This window comes from Triticum urartu, chromosome 2A (genome assembly GCF_056163025.1).
Source record: "Triticum urartu cultivar PI428250 chromosome 2A, HENAU_Tu73, whole genome shotgun sequence".
Taxonomy (NCBI): Eukaryota; Viridiplantae; Streptophyta; class Magnoliopsida; order Poales; family Poaceae; genus Triticum; species Triticum urartu.
Window position 1 is genome coordinate 65,561,639 of NC_141874.1, and position 16,972 is coordinate 65,578,610.

The following is a 16,972-nucleotide window of genomic DNA, read 5'->3' on the forward strand; positions in this document are numbered from 1 at the left end:
CAAGTGAGTCAAGTTCTACCTCTAAATCCGGGTTACCCACATCACCATCAGCTGGTGGATCGGAGGATGCAGTGGTCCTCTTCCGGTTGGCAGGTTTTTTCACAACTTTGGTTTTTTGACCGGTTGGCTTCACCGGTTTGTCTTGCGGGGGTTTCTTGTTCCAGAACGGATCATCGCCCTGTCAAGAGAATAATCACACTTTCAGAGAATATTGGGACAGAAGCAATTTCAGATAAACAGATTATATGATTCTCACAGCTGGCGGTTTGTTGGTGGTGCAGAAAGGGAGTAGGCTCCCCTGACCGACGTCTTTCATCTATATCTATACCTAATATTAAAAGACGAAGGCTTTCATAATTCTCCATACGTCATCTTTTTATATCCGTCGATTTTATGTTAAACATGAAGATTGACGGCTGAGATTTAAAAGTAGACCTACCTAAATTTTAGTCCGGGTTTGTACGTCCTACGCCGTCCATTGTCTGGCTGGAACTTCCGTTGTCAACCCGTCATCCAATCATTGCGAGGGTCCGGAGTGATTCACATGCCACAATGCTCCAGCTGACTGCCTAGCTAGCTCATCCAACGTCTCCTCCACCATCTAGAAGCTTCTGTTCTTTTGTGCCATGGGCAACGGCCTCTCCCCATGCGTGAGCATGTCGGCAGCGGCCAAGTCCTGCGACGGCCAGGCTGCTGTAATGGGGCAGGCGGACAGGGGCGCTACCGGTCACCAACGACAACAACGACAACAACGAGGGCAACGGCAGTGTATTCACGCCACGGACGTGACGACCGAGCTGCTCTCGGCAGACCATGTGGTCTGCCCGGCCTACTCCTTCGCCGGCCTCCTGGTCCCCATCGCGTGGCCGGGGGAGCGACTACTGTCGGGCCAGACCTACTTCGTGGTCCCTCGGCGCGTCCTCTCCAACCCTCCCGGCGGCAACAGCAGCGGCAAGGCGGCCACGCTCGCGTAGTAGTTGGCTGCGTCAGGGGGCAGGAAGACGGGGGCAGCTTGCAGGCCACGGCAGTGCCCGTTCGAGTACGTCAAGAGCGGCCCACTCTTTCGTCAGCCTCCTGGTCCCCATCGCGTGGCCGGGGGAGCGACTTCTGCCTGGCCAGAGCTACTTCATGGTCTGCCCGGCCCGGTCCTTCGTCGGCCTCCTGGTCCCCATCGGATGGCCGGGGGAGCGACTACTGCCGGGCCAGACCTGTTTCGTGGTCCCCCGGCGCCTCCTGTCCAACCCTCCTGGCGGCAACAGCAGCGGCAAGGCGGCCACGCTTGGATCGCTGTTGGCCGCGCCGGGGGCAGGAAGACGTGGGCAGCTTGCATGCCACGTACAGTGCCCGTTCGAGTACGTCAAGGGCGGCGATGACGGCTCCACGGTGCTTATCCGGGTCCTGCTGCAGTTCATCGAGAAGCGTCAACGGCTGCCGGCTAGCGCGCGTCGGGAAGGGTGAATAGGTCAGCGACGGAGCTGTGCAGCACGCTGGAGCAGAAGCAGCACTACGAGCAGCTGGTCGGGGCAAAGGGCTGCCCATGGTCGCCGAGGCTGGAGACCATCTCCGAGCGCAGCAAGAGGAGGATCATCCTATCGCCGTCCGGACTGCTGCTGTCTTTGCAATGATAGTTAGCTAATGAGCTTAGATCGTACTGGATTTAGATATTAAATCAAGATTAATTAGGTAGGGAACAGAGCGTTCGATTTTACATGTACAATAAGTGGAACTGAAATACAAAATTTACAAATATCTCGATTTTTTTACAAATGTATAGAGAATGTTTGGAACTGACCGAGAGTATATATGATACAAGTCATGGTACATAACACGCCGCCCAAATCAGCGCCTCCGATCTAGGAGCTCCGCTCCGTCATGTCGAGGCCGGTTCGCCAGAGTAGTGGGCCTCAAGGTTGATACGAGGGGGCAGATGTGGCGATACGTACAATTCCCCAGCCGCGCTGAAAAAGAAAGCAAGTGTAAAAGAACGGATGAAGAAGGATCCTGAGGAGTCAGGAAGAGGGGGTAGCGCAGGGCGCCGCGAGTGCAAATGCCCCAAATTTTAGAACCTCCAGCACCTCCAGCCTTGTTTCCATCGGACAGACAAGTGCAAATGCCCCAAATTTCAGAACTACTATGGTTCTTAATTGACTTACTATCATATACTCATGGACACATATGCACTGCAAGTCACCTATTAAACAGTCAAGTCGACTGTAGAAGCGGTTGTGGATCTTCGTCTTGATGGGACACTCCTGGTGCAAGGTGTATGCCTGTCAATTCCATAGTGAACTAAGATGTGTAAGACAAAAAGAGGTACAGATGGTTTGATACAAATATTATAGCAAAAGTAGTATGAGCACTGTCAGGCCAGGTACCATTAGTGAGCTAAATCGAAAAAATTCATTGGTAGCCAACGTTGTAGTTTAAGTACCCAGTCGTCTGATATCATAGCAAAGCATGACGCATGCTTGATTTGTTCGTGCCTTTTCTGGCCTCTACTAATGCGAGACTTACCCTCTTCTTTTTTTGCTGGAGGCTTCCTTTGATACAACTGTACTCAAGTTCAGAGGTGGGTAATTATGTTTTCTGCCCGTTGATGGATGCATCTCCAGGAGAAATACAGTTTATCCATTAGTTTTAGCAAGAATTTTAATTCAGTGTTACCTCTAAAGCATACATGTTTTTGGCCTTACAATTGCTTCTGTTTTACTAGATACATCATGGAATGTTATTCTCAATCCGTTCATTCCATTGAAATTGCAGGATAGATCTTAATTTTCTCCATGAGAAAAATAAGATGCTCTATACATTTTCTGATAAGATAGAGAGGCAACTTTCTTCTGGCAACGCCGCAAAAATGAGATTTTGAATTATATTGTCAATCTCTTTGGCCGCATATGTTTATAGTCCTTTTTTCCCAATATCCATGTTATGTGTGTTTGTTGAACAATATTTGTCATGGTGATTTAGTTGATACCATATGTTCCGCTTCTCTATTTCTATCGAATCAACACATACATGCATTTTTGTAGTCCCATATTTTCCATAAAACACAGGCAGGACGTGCGGGTGCGTGTGTGCTTTCGGTAAGGGGATCGATGTTCTATGTTGCAGTATGCACGAAAATCACATAAGAACCCTTTTTTGTGCAGTATGTGAACCGTATGAATCCAAGTAGAATAATAATGAATGTCTAGGGAAGGTAGCATTGTTACAAAAAACATATTATATACACTGAGAGTGATCTAACGGTAAAAATGGAGTTGACAATGTTGTTTGATGTGCATGTCCATCATAAAGGTATATATATTTGACATGATTGTTGTTGAAGTATTATAAATTTTATGACCCGTTGCAACGCACGGGCATTTTTGCTAGTATATCCATATACCCTAAAAACATCGGGGAATGGAATAGATCGGGAGTTCCGCCGCCGCAAGCCTCTGTAGCCACCAAAAACCAATCGGGGCCCTATTCCGGCACCCTGCCGGAGGGGGGATCCATCACCGGTGGCCATCTTCATCATCCCGGCGCTCTCCATGACGAGGAGGGAGTAGTTCACCCTCGGGGCTGAGGGTATGTACCGGTAGCTATGTGTTTGATCTCTCTCTCTCTCTCTCTCTCGTGTTCTTGATTTGGCATGATCTTGATGTACCACGAGCTTTGCTATTATAGTTGGATCTTATGATGTTTCTCCCCCTCTACTCTCTTGTGATGGATTGAGTTTTCCCTTTGAAGTTATCTTATCGGATTGAGTCTTTAAGGATTTGAGAACACTTGATGTATGTCTTGCATTTGCTTATCTGTGGTGACAATGGGATATCACGTGATCCACTTCATGTATGTTTTGGTGATCAACTTGCAGGTTCCGCTCGTGAACTTATGCATAGGGGTTGGCACACGCTTTTGTCTTGACTCTCCGGTAAAAACTTTGGAGCACTCTTTGAAGTACTTTGTGTTGGTTTGAATAGATGAGTCTGAGATTGTGTGATGCATATCGTATAATCATACCCACGGATACTTGTGGTGACATTGGAGTATCTAGGTGACATTAGGTTTTTGGTTGATATGTGTCTTAAGGTGTTATTCTAGTACCAACTCTTGAATAGATCGATCCGAAAGAATAACTTTGAGGTGGTTTCGTACCCTACAATAATCTCTTTGTTTGTTCTCCGCTATTAGTGACTTTGGGGTGACTCTTTGTTGCATGTTGAGGGATATTTATATGATCCAATTATGTTATTATTGTTGAGAGAACTTGCACTAGTGAAAGTATGAACCCTAGGCCTTATTTCCTAGCATTGCAATACCGTTTATGCTCACTTTTATCATTAGTTACCTTGCTGTTTTTATATTTTTAGATTACAAATACCCATATCTACTATCCATATTGCACTTGTATCACCATCTCTTCGCCGAACTAGTGCACCTATACAATTTACCATTGTATTGGGTGTGTTGGGGACACAAGAGACTCTTTGCTATTTGGTTGCAGGGTTGTTTGAGAGAGACCATCTTCATCCTACGCCTCCCTCGGATTGATAAACCTTAGGTCGTCCACTTGAGGGAAATTTGCTACTGTCCTACAAACATCTGCACTTGGAGGCCCAACAACGTCTACAAGAAGAAGGTTGCGTAGTAGACATCACGCGAGTGGGCCCCATTCGTCATAGTCATAGAGAGGGCGGACCCAGTTGTCAAAGGCCCATGTGGCCTTAGCGGGCATAGGCGTGGGGCGTAGCCTGAGCGGGCAGGCAGACCCGGCAGGGCGCCGGAACAGGGGGATGTCGGTGGCCACAGCGAGCTAGGCAGGGCGCGGGGGTCTCCGAGCGGCGCAGCGGGGCGAGGCCACCATGGCGACGGGGCGCATGCAGCCCGACTGGTCCCTGGCGCCGGCTGGGGCGGAGGAGGGCGCTGGCCAGGGCAAGGGACAGGGGCGGAGCGGGACGGCGGAGCGAGATGGTGGACGGCGCGGGCGCGCACTGGGCGCAGGCGATGAGTGAGGGAGTCCTGGACTAAGGGGTCCTCGGGCATCCGGCCTGTTATCCATGGGCCGGACTGATGGGCTGTGAAGACGTGAAGGCTGAAGGTTGTACCCGTGTCCGGACAGGGCTCTCCTTGGCGTGGAAGGCAAGCTTGGTGATCAACTATGAAGATTCCTTCCTATGTAACCGACTCTATGTAACCCTAGATTCACCGGTGCCTATATAAACCGGAGGGTGTAGTCCGGAAAGGAGATACTCATTACCGCAGTCATATAGGCTAGACTTCTAGGGTTTGGCCATTACGATCTCGTGGTAGATCAACTCTTGTAACACTCATATTCATCAAGATCAATCAAGCAGGAAGTAGGGTATTACCTCCGTAGAGAGGGCTCGAAGCTGGGTAAACATCGTGTCCCCCATCTCTTGCAACCATCGACCTTAGACGCACAGTTCGGGACCCCCTACCCGACATCCGCCAGTTTTGACACTGATATTGGTGCTTTCATTGAGAGTTCCACTGTGCCGTCGACGAAAGGTGTGATGGCCCCTTCAATCGTCTATAGTGACGCTGTCCAAGGAGAAACCTTCCTCCCCGGACAGATCTTCGTGTTCAGCGGCTTCGTACTGCGGGCCAACTCGCTTGGCCATCTGGAGCAGATCGATAGCTACGCCCCTGGCTATCAGGTCAGTTTCGGAAGCTTGAACTACGTCGCGGACATCCGGGGAGACTTGATCTTCGATGAATTCGAGACCGCGACGATCGCTGCCCCCCCCACTCCGATGAACATGACCTAAATCAATCATCGGATCACATCCAGGAGATGGTTACTGTTGCTGCAACGGCCTCAGAACCGGAGCAGATCGCGCCATCCGAGGCCATAGAGTCCGTGGTGTTGGAGCCGCACACAGACTCGACACCCTGCAATATTTGCGTCAACGGAAATCCGGACTCGTCTCTGGCTATAAGTTTCGGACCATGTACGCATGCGGACACCGAGCTGGATCGGTTATCGGTTTTCGAATTCAGCGCCGCAGACATCTTCCAGCACTCACCTTTGGGTGACGTGCTAAACTCTTTAAAGAATTTGTCCTTGGAGAAGGACCCGCGCCCGAACTATGTTTGGTTCGAACTAGAGGCTGACGATGGGGAATTTTGCTTCCCACCCGCCACCCACTTCATAGCCACTGTCGATGACTTAACCGACGTGCTTGATTATGGCTCCGAAGACATCGACGGTATGGACGACGATGCCGACAAGGAGCAACGCCAGGACCCACCATTCACTGGACGTTGGACGGCCACCTCTTCGTACAATGTGTACATGGTTGATACGCCTAAAAAAGCTAGCGACGATGACAAAGAAGATCCAGTTGCGAACAAACCTTCCGAGACATAGTCCAAGCGTCGGCGCCCTAAACGCCGTTCTAAGCCTCGTCGCTCAAAAGATGGCAACACTGGCACCGGAGAAAATAGTACTCCGGGCGACGCTGAAAACAATGAAGACCCTGCTGGAGTAGTATCCGAACAGGAGGAATGAGGGAGTCCTGGATTAGGGGGTGTCCAGATAGCCGGACTATACCTTCAGCCGGACTCTTGGACTATGAAGATACAAGATTGAAGACTTCGTCTCGTGTCCGGAAGGGACCTTCCTTGGCGTGGAAGGCAAGCTTGGCGATACGGATATGTAGATCTCCTACCATTGTAACCGACTCTATGTAACCCTAGCCCCCTCCGGTGTCTATATAAACCGGAGGGTTTAGTCCGTAGGACCAACAACAACAATCATACCATAGGCTAACTTCTAGGGTTTAGCTTCCTTGATCTCGTGGTAGATCTACTCTTGTAATACCCATATCATCAATATCAATCAAGCAGGAGTAGGGTTTTACCTCCATCAAGAGGGCTCGAACCTGGGTAAAAACATCGTGTCCCTTGTCTCCTGTTACCATCCGCCTAGACGCACAGTTCGGGACCCCCTACCCGAGATCCGCCGGTTTTGACACCAACATTGGTGCTTTCATTGAGAGTTCCTCTGTGTCATCACTTTTAGGCCCGATGGCTCCTCCGATCATCAACAGCGATGCAGTCCTGGGTGAGACTTTTCTCCCCGGACAGATCTTCGTCTTCGGCGGCTTCGCACTGCGGGCCAATTCACTTGGCCATCTGGAGCAGATCGAAAGCTACGCCCCTGGCCATCAGGCCAGATTTGGAAGTTTAAACTACACGGTTGACATCCGCGGGGACTTGATCTTCGACGGATTCGAGCCACAGCCGAGCGCGCCGCACTGTCACGATGGGCATGATCTAGCTCTGCCGCCGAACAGTGCCCTGGAGGCCGCACCCGCATCAGCTCCGACCCTTAATCCGGAGCCAACTGCGCCGATCGAGGATGGGTGGTTGGACACCGCCTCGGGGGCTGCAATCTCTACGGCGATCGAGCCGAACACCAGCTCTGTCCCCTGTGAAGCCCGTGACTCCAAGGCGCCGGACTCCACTCCGGACTCCGAGCCCCCCGCGCCCCTACCGATCGAATACGATTGGGCGCTGATTATGAAGTTCACCGCCGCGGACATCTCTCAGCACTCGCCCTTCGGCGATATTCTGAATTCACTAAAGTCTCTCTCTTTATCAGAAGAGCCCTGGCCGGATTATGGTCAGCGAGGTTGGGATACGTATGATGAAGAAATTCAAAGCCCACCCACCGCCCACTTTGTAGCCACTGTCGATGACTTAACCGACATGCTTGACTTCGACTCCGAAGACATCGACGGTATGGACGCCGATGCAGAAAACGATCAAGAACCAGCGCCTATAGGGCACTAGAAAGCCACCTCGTCATATGACATATATATGGTGGACAACCCAAAAGAGGACGACACCTCCAAGAAACAGCCTAAGCGCCGGCGTCAGCGGCGCCGCTCTAAATCGCGCCACAGCAAAAACGATGATTCCGGCACAGGAGATAATAACACTCCGTACAGTGCCGAAGAAAACCCCCTCCAGCAAGATTTAGCACAGGAGGATGGAGAAGCCAGCCCCCATGAGAGAGCGGCAGACAGAGAGGTCGAGGACGATAATTATATGCCCCCCTCCGAAGATGAGGCAAGCCTTGACGACGACGAATTCGTCGTGCCGGAGGATCCCGTCGAACAAAAGCATTTCAAACGCAGGCTTATGGCCACGGCAAGCAGCCTCAAGAAAAAACAGCAACAGCTTAGGGCTGATCAAGATCTGCTAGCTGACAGATGGACTGAAGTCCTTGCGGCCAAAGAGTATGAGCTCGAACGCCCCTCCAAGAGCTACCCAAAGCGCAGGTTGCTACCCCGATTAGAGGAAGAAGCACCTAAACCTACATCACCAGCACATGATGCGGCTGACCGGCCACCTCGCGGCCGAGACAGAGAGGCCTCGCGGGCCTCCACTCAAGCCGCACCCCGACGCCGCTCAAAAACTACCAAGGCACGGGAAAATGCGCCAGACCTGCGAGACATGTTGGAGGACAAGGCAAGGCAAGCAAGATCGATCTACGGATCACACGGGCGCCCCATGGCACGTGACGGTGATCGTCACTCCGGATATAATAAATCTGGCCGGGCCGAACACAATAGACAAAGCTCGTTTGAGCTGCGTCATGATATAGCCCAATACAGAGGCGCCGCACAGCCACTATGCTTCACAGATGAAGTAATGGATCATCAAATCCCCGAGGGTTTCAAACCTGTAAACATTGAATCATATGATGGCACAACAGATCCTGCGGTATGGATCGAGGATTATCTCCTTCATATCCACATGGCCCGCGGCGATGATCTACACGCCATCAAATACCTCCCACTCAAACTTAAAGGACCAGATCGGCAGTGGCTTAACAGCTTGCCAGCAGAATCAATTGGTTGTTGGGAGGACCTGGAAGTCGCATTCCTCGACAATTTCCAGGGCACTTATGTGCGACCACCAGACGCCGATGACCTAAGCCACATAATTCAGCAGCCAGAGGAGTCGGCCAGGCAATTCTGGACACGGTTCCTAACAAAGAAAAATCAAATCGTCGACTGTCCGGACGCAGAGGCCCTAGCAGCCTTCAAGCATAACATCCATGACCAGTGGCTTGCACGGCACCTTGGACAGGAAAAGCCGAAATCTATGGCAGCACTCACGACGCTTATGACCCGCTTTTGCGCGGGAGAAGACAGCTGGCTAGCTCGTAGCAATAACTTGACCAAGAACCCTGGTAAATCGGATACCAAGGACAACAGTGGCAGGTCGCGTCGCAACAAGCAAAAGTGCCGCATTAACGGCGACAATTCTAAGGATACGGCAGTTAATGCCGGATTCAGAGGCTATAAATCCGGTCAACGGAAAAAGCCATTTAAAAGAAATACTCAGGGCCCGTCCAGTTTGGACCAAATACTCGACCTCTTGTGCCAGATACATGGCACCCCTGAAAAGCCAGCCAATCACACCAACAGGCATTGTTGGGTGTTCAAGCAGGCAGGCAAGTTAAATGCCGAAAATAAAGACAAGGGGCTACATAGCGACGACGATGAGGATCCCTGGCCGCCGAACAACAGTGGACAGAAGGGCTTTCCCCCACAAGTGCGGACGGTGAACATGATATACGCAACCCACATCCCCAAGAGGGAGCGGAAGCGTGCGTTAAGGGACGTATATGCGATGGAGCCAGTCGCCCCAAAGTTCAACCCATGGTCCTCCTGCCCGATCACTTTTGATCGAAGGGACCACCCCACTAGCATCCGTCACGGCGGATTTGCTGCATTGGTTCTAGACCCAATTATTGACGGATTTCACCTCACTAGAGTCCTTATGGACGGCGGCAGCAGCCTGAACCTGCTTTATCAGGATACAGTGTGGAAAATGGGCATAGATCCCTCGAGGATTAAGCCCACCAAAACGACCTTTAAAGGCGTCATACCAGGTGTGGAGGCCAACTGTACAGGCTTAGTTACACTTGAAGTGGTCTTCGGATCTCCGGACAATTTCCGAAGCGAGGAGTTAATCTTCCACATAGTCCCGTTCCGCAGTGGCTATCACGCACTGCTCGGGCGAACCGCATTTGCCAAGTTCAATGCGGTACCGCACTACGTATACCTTAAGCTCAAGATGCCAGGCCCTTGAGGCGTCATTACGGTAAATGGAAACACCAAACGCTCTCTTCAAACTGAGGAGCATACGGCGGCTCTCGCAGCAGAAGTGCAAAGCAGCCTTTCAAGGCAATTCTCCAGTCCGGCTATTAAACGTCCGGACACCTTCAAGCGCGCCCGAAGCAACCTACAACAAGACCATCTAGCACGTTCCGAACAAGCATAGCAATGCGGCCCCAACCCCAGCCCTCGTGAAATAGCGAAACCAGTGCTTCGCGTACATAACTACGCTCTGGAAATACCATGGGCACAGGGAGAGGGGCACTATCACGGCACGCCCGAAACACAGCTTAAACCGCACTAGGGGCTGCCGATTTTTTAATTTTCTCTTACTTTCAGGACTCCATTCTTCGGAAGGCCTAATCGGTAATACAATTGCCGCACAAATGATGCAAGAACCAGGGAAGCAGAAAGTTACGCCGCATCATGGAACTACTAGGTGGTCTCTATAACGAGCAATATACCTGTTTCTCATACCATTCCGCAGCCTGCCCCTAGATAGGACATGTTAAATAGTCTCGCCTTTTGCTTATTGCACTATTTGTATCGTTCTGCTTTGATCGCAGCTTTTTTAAATAAACAATGCATAGCTCTCGTCTATTATTGCATTAATCTCTTTTATATATGTTCATTAATGACATGTTGCAACCGTACACTCTGGTACGGCCAATACGCCAGGGGCTTAAGTACCCCTCAATATGGTGTGAGAAGTCCGAACACTTTCACAAGTGCGGCACCCCGAACTTATAGCATTATATGCATCGGCTCCGAATCATGTCTTGGGTCAATAGTTGGGTTTGCCCGGCTCCTATGTTTTGGTGCCTTACGTTCCGTTATATCGGCTAAGGTAGCACTAGGAGAACTACTGCGATTGTGCCCCAGTAGAGCTGGGCTGAGCACCTCAGTAGAGAAAGCTAAAACTGACTGTCATGATGAAGTGAGAGACTGGTCGCTGTTCGAGAGGTCTTTCGAGTCCCTAAAGACTTATGCCGCTTGGAGCGAGGAGTCAGCTTTGTCCAGCCAAGGCGTGGATAGCGCCCCAAACTCGGTCTTCCGAATACTAGGGGCTTCGCCGAAATTTAAAATTATAGAATTCTATGGCTAAGTGAGAGTGTTCAAGCATTATAGTCCGATTGCCTTGTTCGTTGTGCTGAGCGCCTCCCTCGAAGGACCCAAAAATGGGAAAAAGAGCGCTCAGGTTTATCCCGAACACCCTAGCACTAGTGGCATGGGGTTAGAAGCCGATGACTCGCCATCTCTCAAATTTGATAAACGTCCGCACAGAAGGCAATATTTTAAATTCAAAAAGCATTGCTTAGCGCATACGAACAAGTTTTCAGCGCACAGGACAAAACGAGAGAGTTTACTCAAAAATTACATCCCTGGAACATTCATCCGCCATAAGGCGGGCACCCTTCAGAACGCCCTCATAATACAGCTCGGGCTTGTGATGCTCCTTGCCCGGCGGTGGCCCGTCCTTCACAAGCTTTTCCGCATCCAGCTTGCCCCAGTGCACCTTAGCATGGGCAAGGGCCCTACGGGCACCTTCGATGCAAATGGAGCGCTTGATGACTTCGAGCCTTGGACAAGCCTCCACCAGCCGCCGCACCAGCCCGAAGTAGCTCCCAGGCAGAACCTCTCCAGGCCACAACCAAACTATGAGGCCCCTCATGGCCTGTTCGGCCACCTTGTGGAACTCGACCAGTTGCTTCAGCTGGTCGCTCAAGGGCACAGGGTGTCCGGCCTCAGCATACTACGACCAGAACACCTTCTCTGTTGAGCTGCCCTCCCCGGCTCTATAGAATGCGGCGGCATCGGACATGCTGCGGGGCAAATCTGCGAATGCTCCTAGAGAGCTTCGGATCCGGGTAAGTAACAAATAATTCACTTTCACATGCTTGCTTTGCATAAAGAAAGCCTTACCCGCCGTTATCTTTTTCATCGCATCCACCTCCTGAAGGGCCTTCTGGGCTTCGGCCTTGGCAGACTTGGCATTTTCAATGGCCGCCGCGAGCTCGGATGCTCGCGTCTTCGAGTCAAGCTCCAACCTCTCATGTTTTTTCATGAGAGCCTGGAGCTCTCGCCGCACCTCGCCAACCTGCACCTCATACTTCTCCCGCTCGGTGCGCTCCGTGGCCGCCTTCTTCTCGGCCTCGGACAGCGCTTGCTTAAGGGCTGCCACCTTAGTCGTGGCCCCTACAATAGCCATGTCAATCCTGTTATTTTTTGCAATTGCACCTTTTATATATTTCAATAAGGTATTTCTTACCTTCCTTTTCCTCGAGTTGCCGCTTGGCAAGTCCGAGTTCTTGCTCGGACTGCTCGAGGTCATGCTTCAGCGTGTCCACCTCCGCAGTCAGTGCGGCGGACGTCATCAATGAAGCCTGCATACGCATATTGACTCATTTTTGTTAAACTCCTGCGAATTAGATCCTCTATTCGGCTTTTCTTTCCGAACGCCAAACAGAGCATCAGGGGCTATTGTTTATGCGGTAATATTTTTACATATTCTTTACTTACCTCAAAGCCTGTTAGAAGGCTGGCACAGGCTTCAGTCAGCCCACTTTGGGCGGACTGAACCTTCTGGATCATCGCACTCATAATAGTGCGGTGCTCCTCGTCGATGGAGGCGCCCTTAAGCACCTCCAGCAGATTGTCCGGCGCCTCCGGTTGGACGGGGGCCGCTGGCTCAGTAGGCTTGCTCCACTTAGAAGGAGGTCGCCTGCCGCAGTCCAGAACCGTTGAGGATTCCGGCGCGGTGTCCGGCTCAAAGCTGGACTTAGAGCCCTGGGGGGTCCTATCCCCTTTACTCTTGGAGTCCGGAAGGTCGCCTTGCGCCTCCAGGACCACCTCCTCCTGACTTGGAACCTGTTGGGACAACACTTCGGCGTCGTCTGTAGGGTGGGGGGAGGTAGCCGTCGGAAGTGAATTCACATCCGACGAATCCAGGGAGCCGCTCGACGACTCATCGAGCCCGGCCTTGGGCGGACTGCATGATCATATTCGACATAAGGAAAGGCTGTGCCATAAAAGAATGCTATGAATTACACTGGTATTCGGACACTTATGATTTTGCCAGGGGCTTGGCCCTGAGCGGCCATTCCTCTCCGCCGTCGTCGGCGTTGATAGAATAGTCCGGAGAAAGGGTTTTCCCCTTCTTGGACACCTCGGCCTCCCTATTTGGGGCGGCCTTTCTTTTCTTTCCTCCCCCGCTGGAGGGGGAGAGGTCTCTTTTCCCTCCTCCTCATCTTCGTGGGAGGAGTGCGCCTCGGAGTCATCAGATGATGAGTTTGACTCCACCGGGCGCCGGGAACTCTTCCGCGTTCCCGTGGCCTTCTTCTTGGCCTTCTTCTCTGGCACCTCATACGGCGCCGGGACCAGCAGCTTGGTTAGGCGAGCATCCGCTGGGTCTTCGGGTAAAGGAGCCGGACAGTTGACCTGTCCGGCTGTCTTCTGCCAGTCCTGTTAAAGGCAAGGGGGCTTAGGTCCCGCATAGAGTCAAAACTATGAAAAACAAATATCTTCTAAGAGGTAAAAGATAGCTTACCGCGCTGGCTTGACGCTGCGCGCTGAATCTGCGATCCTCGGAGGCGGATGCGGGAGCCTCGGCACCCTTGAACAGCACCTTCCAGGCATCTTCGTACGTTGTGTCGAAGAGCCTGCTCAGAGTTTGGTGCTGGGCCGGATTGAACTCCCCAAGTTGAACTTCCGTTGTTGGCACAGAAGGATCCGACGGATGAGCATAACCTGGATTACATTGACAAGTTTGAGCTTCTTGTCCACCAGGCTTTGGACGCATGTTTGGAGTCCGGTCAGCTCTCCTTTTTTACCCCACAGCAGGCCCGTCTCCTTCCAGGAGGTGAGCCGCGTAGGGGGTCCGGATAGGAACTCGGGGGCTGCGACCCATTCAGGGTCACGTGGCTCGGTGATGTAGAACCACCCTGATTGCCACCCCTTTAGGGTCTCCACGAAGGATCCCTCGAGCCACAAGACGTTGGGTATCTTGCCCACCATGGTGCCTCCGCACTCCGCCTGGTTGCCGCGCACCACCTTTGGCTTGACGTTAAAGGTCTTAAGCCATAGGCCGAAGTGGGGTTGGATGCAGAGGAAAGCCTCGCACACGACAATAAACGCCGAGATGTTGAGGACAAAATTGAGGGTCAGATCGTGGAAATCCAGGCCATAGTAGAAGATGAGCCCCCGGACGAATAGGTGGAGAGGAAAGCCCAGTCTGCGGAGGAAATGGGGGAGGAACACCACCCTCTCATGGGGCTCGGGGGTGGGGATGAGCTGCCCCGCTTCGGGAAGCCGGTGCGCAATGTCGTTAGAGAAGTATCTGGCCTTTCTCAGTTTTTTGACGTGTCCCTCCGTGACGGAGGAGACCATCCACTTGCCTCCCGCTCCGGACATGGCTGGAGAAGGTCGAGGTGGGAAGTGCGGGCTTGGGCGCTGGAGCTCAAGTGCATGGAAGACAGATAGGCAGACAAGGAAGAAGGTGTAGGTAATAAGGTGGATCCTTATCCCCTTATATGGGCGGACGCAACTATGCATCCCCACCAGCCTGATAAAACTCGCTTATCTCCCAAGCGCAGTAATCAATGGCGCGGTTGGGTTACCCACGTCCATATTGATGAGAATCCCGTAAATAAAGGGGGCACGATCTCTGCTTCGACTGGACGTGCCAAGGAAACCACCTCGCTGAACGCGCTGAGGTGGGACAGTAAAAACAATTCGAATAAAGGCTTGGCCGTGGTGTGATGTCACGCTACAGAATACGTCAACAGATTAGATTTGTGTAAATATTATTCTCTCTATGGCAATATGTGGAAACTTATTTTACAGAGCCGGACACTATCCTTGTGTTCGAAATCTTCTACGAAGTACTTGGAGGAGGAACCCGCCTTGCAATGCCGAAGACAATCTGCGCGCCGGACTCGTTGTCATTGAAGCCTGGTTCAGGGGCTACTGAGGGAGTCCTGGATTAGGGGGTGTCCGGATAGCCAGACTATACCTTCAGCCGGACTCTTGGACTATGAAGATACAAGATTGAAGACTTCGTCCCGTGTCCGGAAGGGACCTTCCTTGGCGTGGAAGGCAAGCTTGGCGATACGGATATGTAGATTTCCTACCATTGTAACCGACTCTGTGTAACCCTAGCCCCCTCCGGTGTCGATATAAACCGGAGGGTTTAGTCCGTAGGACCAACAACAACAATCATACCATAGGCTAGCTTCTAGGGTTTAGCCTCCTTGATCTCGTGGTAGATCTACTCTTGTAATACCCATATCATCAATATCAATCAAGCAGGAGTAGGGTTTTACCTCCATCAAGAGGGCCCGAACCTGGGCAAAAACATCGTGTCCCTTGTCTCCTGTTACCATCCGCCTAGACGCACAGTTCGGGACCCCCTACCCGTGATCCGCCGGTTTTGACACCGACAAGGAACAAGACAACGGGCAAGTTAACCCTCATAAACAGGCCATGCCCAACGACCCGGACGACGATAGTTATCGTCCAGTATTCAAGGATGAGGAGAGCCTCGGCAGCGAGGATTTCATCGTGCCTGAGGCACCCCTCGAGCAGGAGCGCTTTAAGGCCAGCTAATAGCCACTGCAAGAAGCCTGAAGAAAAAGCAGCAGCAGCTCCAAGCCGATCAAGACCTACTCATTGACAGATGGACCGATGTCCTGGCAGCCGAAGAATACGGCCTCAAACGCCCAGCCAAGAGTTACCCGAAGCGCAGACTGCTACCTCAGTTCAATGAGGAGGCACCAGATCCCGTACCTCCCTCGCGCAAAGCGGAACGACCACCACGTGGTCGCGATAGGGCGGCGGACCGACCACCCCGCGATCGGGATAAAACGGCAACTCAGGCCGAACAACAGCACGGCGCACCGCCTCATAAAAACAGAGACAGAACAGCTCGGGACCATACATATGACCTTAGGCAGGACCTGGACAGTAGAGCAGGACACACCCGATCAATCTACGGATCGCGAGAACGCTTCCCGACTCGGGATAATGGCTACCTATTCGGACGTGACAAACCTAGTCACGCCCGGGCCGATAACCACAGACAGACTTCATCGGAGGTGCGCCATGACGCGGCCCGATATAGGGCACCGCACACCCTCTCTGCTTCATAGATGAAGTACTGGATCACGAATTCCCCAAGGAGTTCAAGCCCGTCAATATCGAATCATATGACGGAACAACCGATCCCGCGGTGTGGATAGAAGATTTTATTCTCCACATCCATATGGCCTGAGGAAACAACCTCCACGCCATCAAATACCTCCCACTAAAATTAAAAGGACCAGCTAGACACTGGCTAAATAGCCTGCCTGAAAATTCCATCGGCAGTTGGGAGGACTTGGAAGAAGCTTTTCTTGACAACTTCCAAGGTACTTATGTCCGGCCACCAAATGCCGATGACTTAAGTCATATAGTCCAACAACCTAGAGAATCAGCCAGAAAATTCTAGACTAGGTTCCTAACCAAAAAGAACCAGATCATCGACTGTCCGCATGCCAAAGCCCTACCAGCCTTCAAACACAGCATCCGCGACGAATGGCTCGCCCACCACCTCGGCCAAGAAAAGCCGAAATCCATGGCAGCCCTCACAGCAATCATGACCCGCTTTTGCGTGGAAGAGGATAGCTGGCTGGCTCGCAGCAAAAACACAGCCAACAAGATAGGCCCCTCCGAGGCAAAGAATAGCACCGGCAAGCTCCGGCGCAATAGACACAAACGCCGAAGTAGTGGTGATAACACCGATGACACCACAGTTAATTCCGGATTCAGCGACTCCAAGTCCGGCCAAC

At 51.9% G+C, this 16,972-nt stretch overlaps 1 pseudogene; it reads left to right on the top strand.

Moving 5' to 3' along the window:
• The first annotated feature begins 626 nt into the window (after positions 1-626).
• LOC125540975 (uncharacterized) lies at positions 627-1,703 on the top strand (annotated as a pseudogene).
• The last annotated feature ends 15,269 nt before the right edge of the window (positions 1,704-16,972 follow it).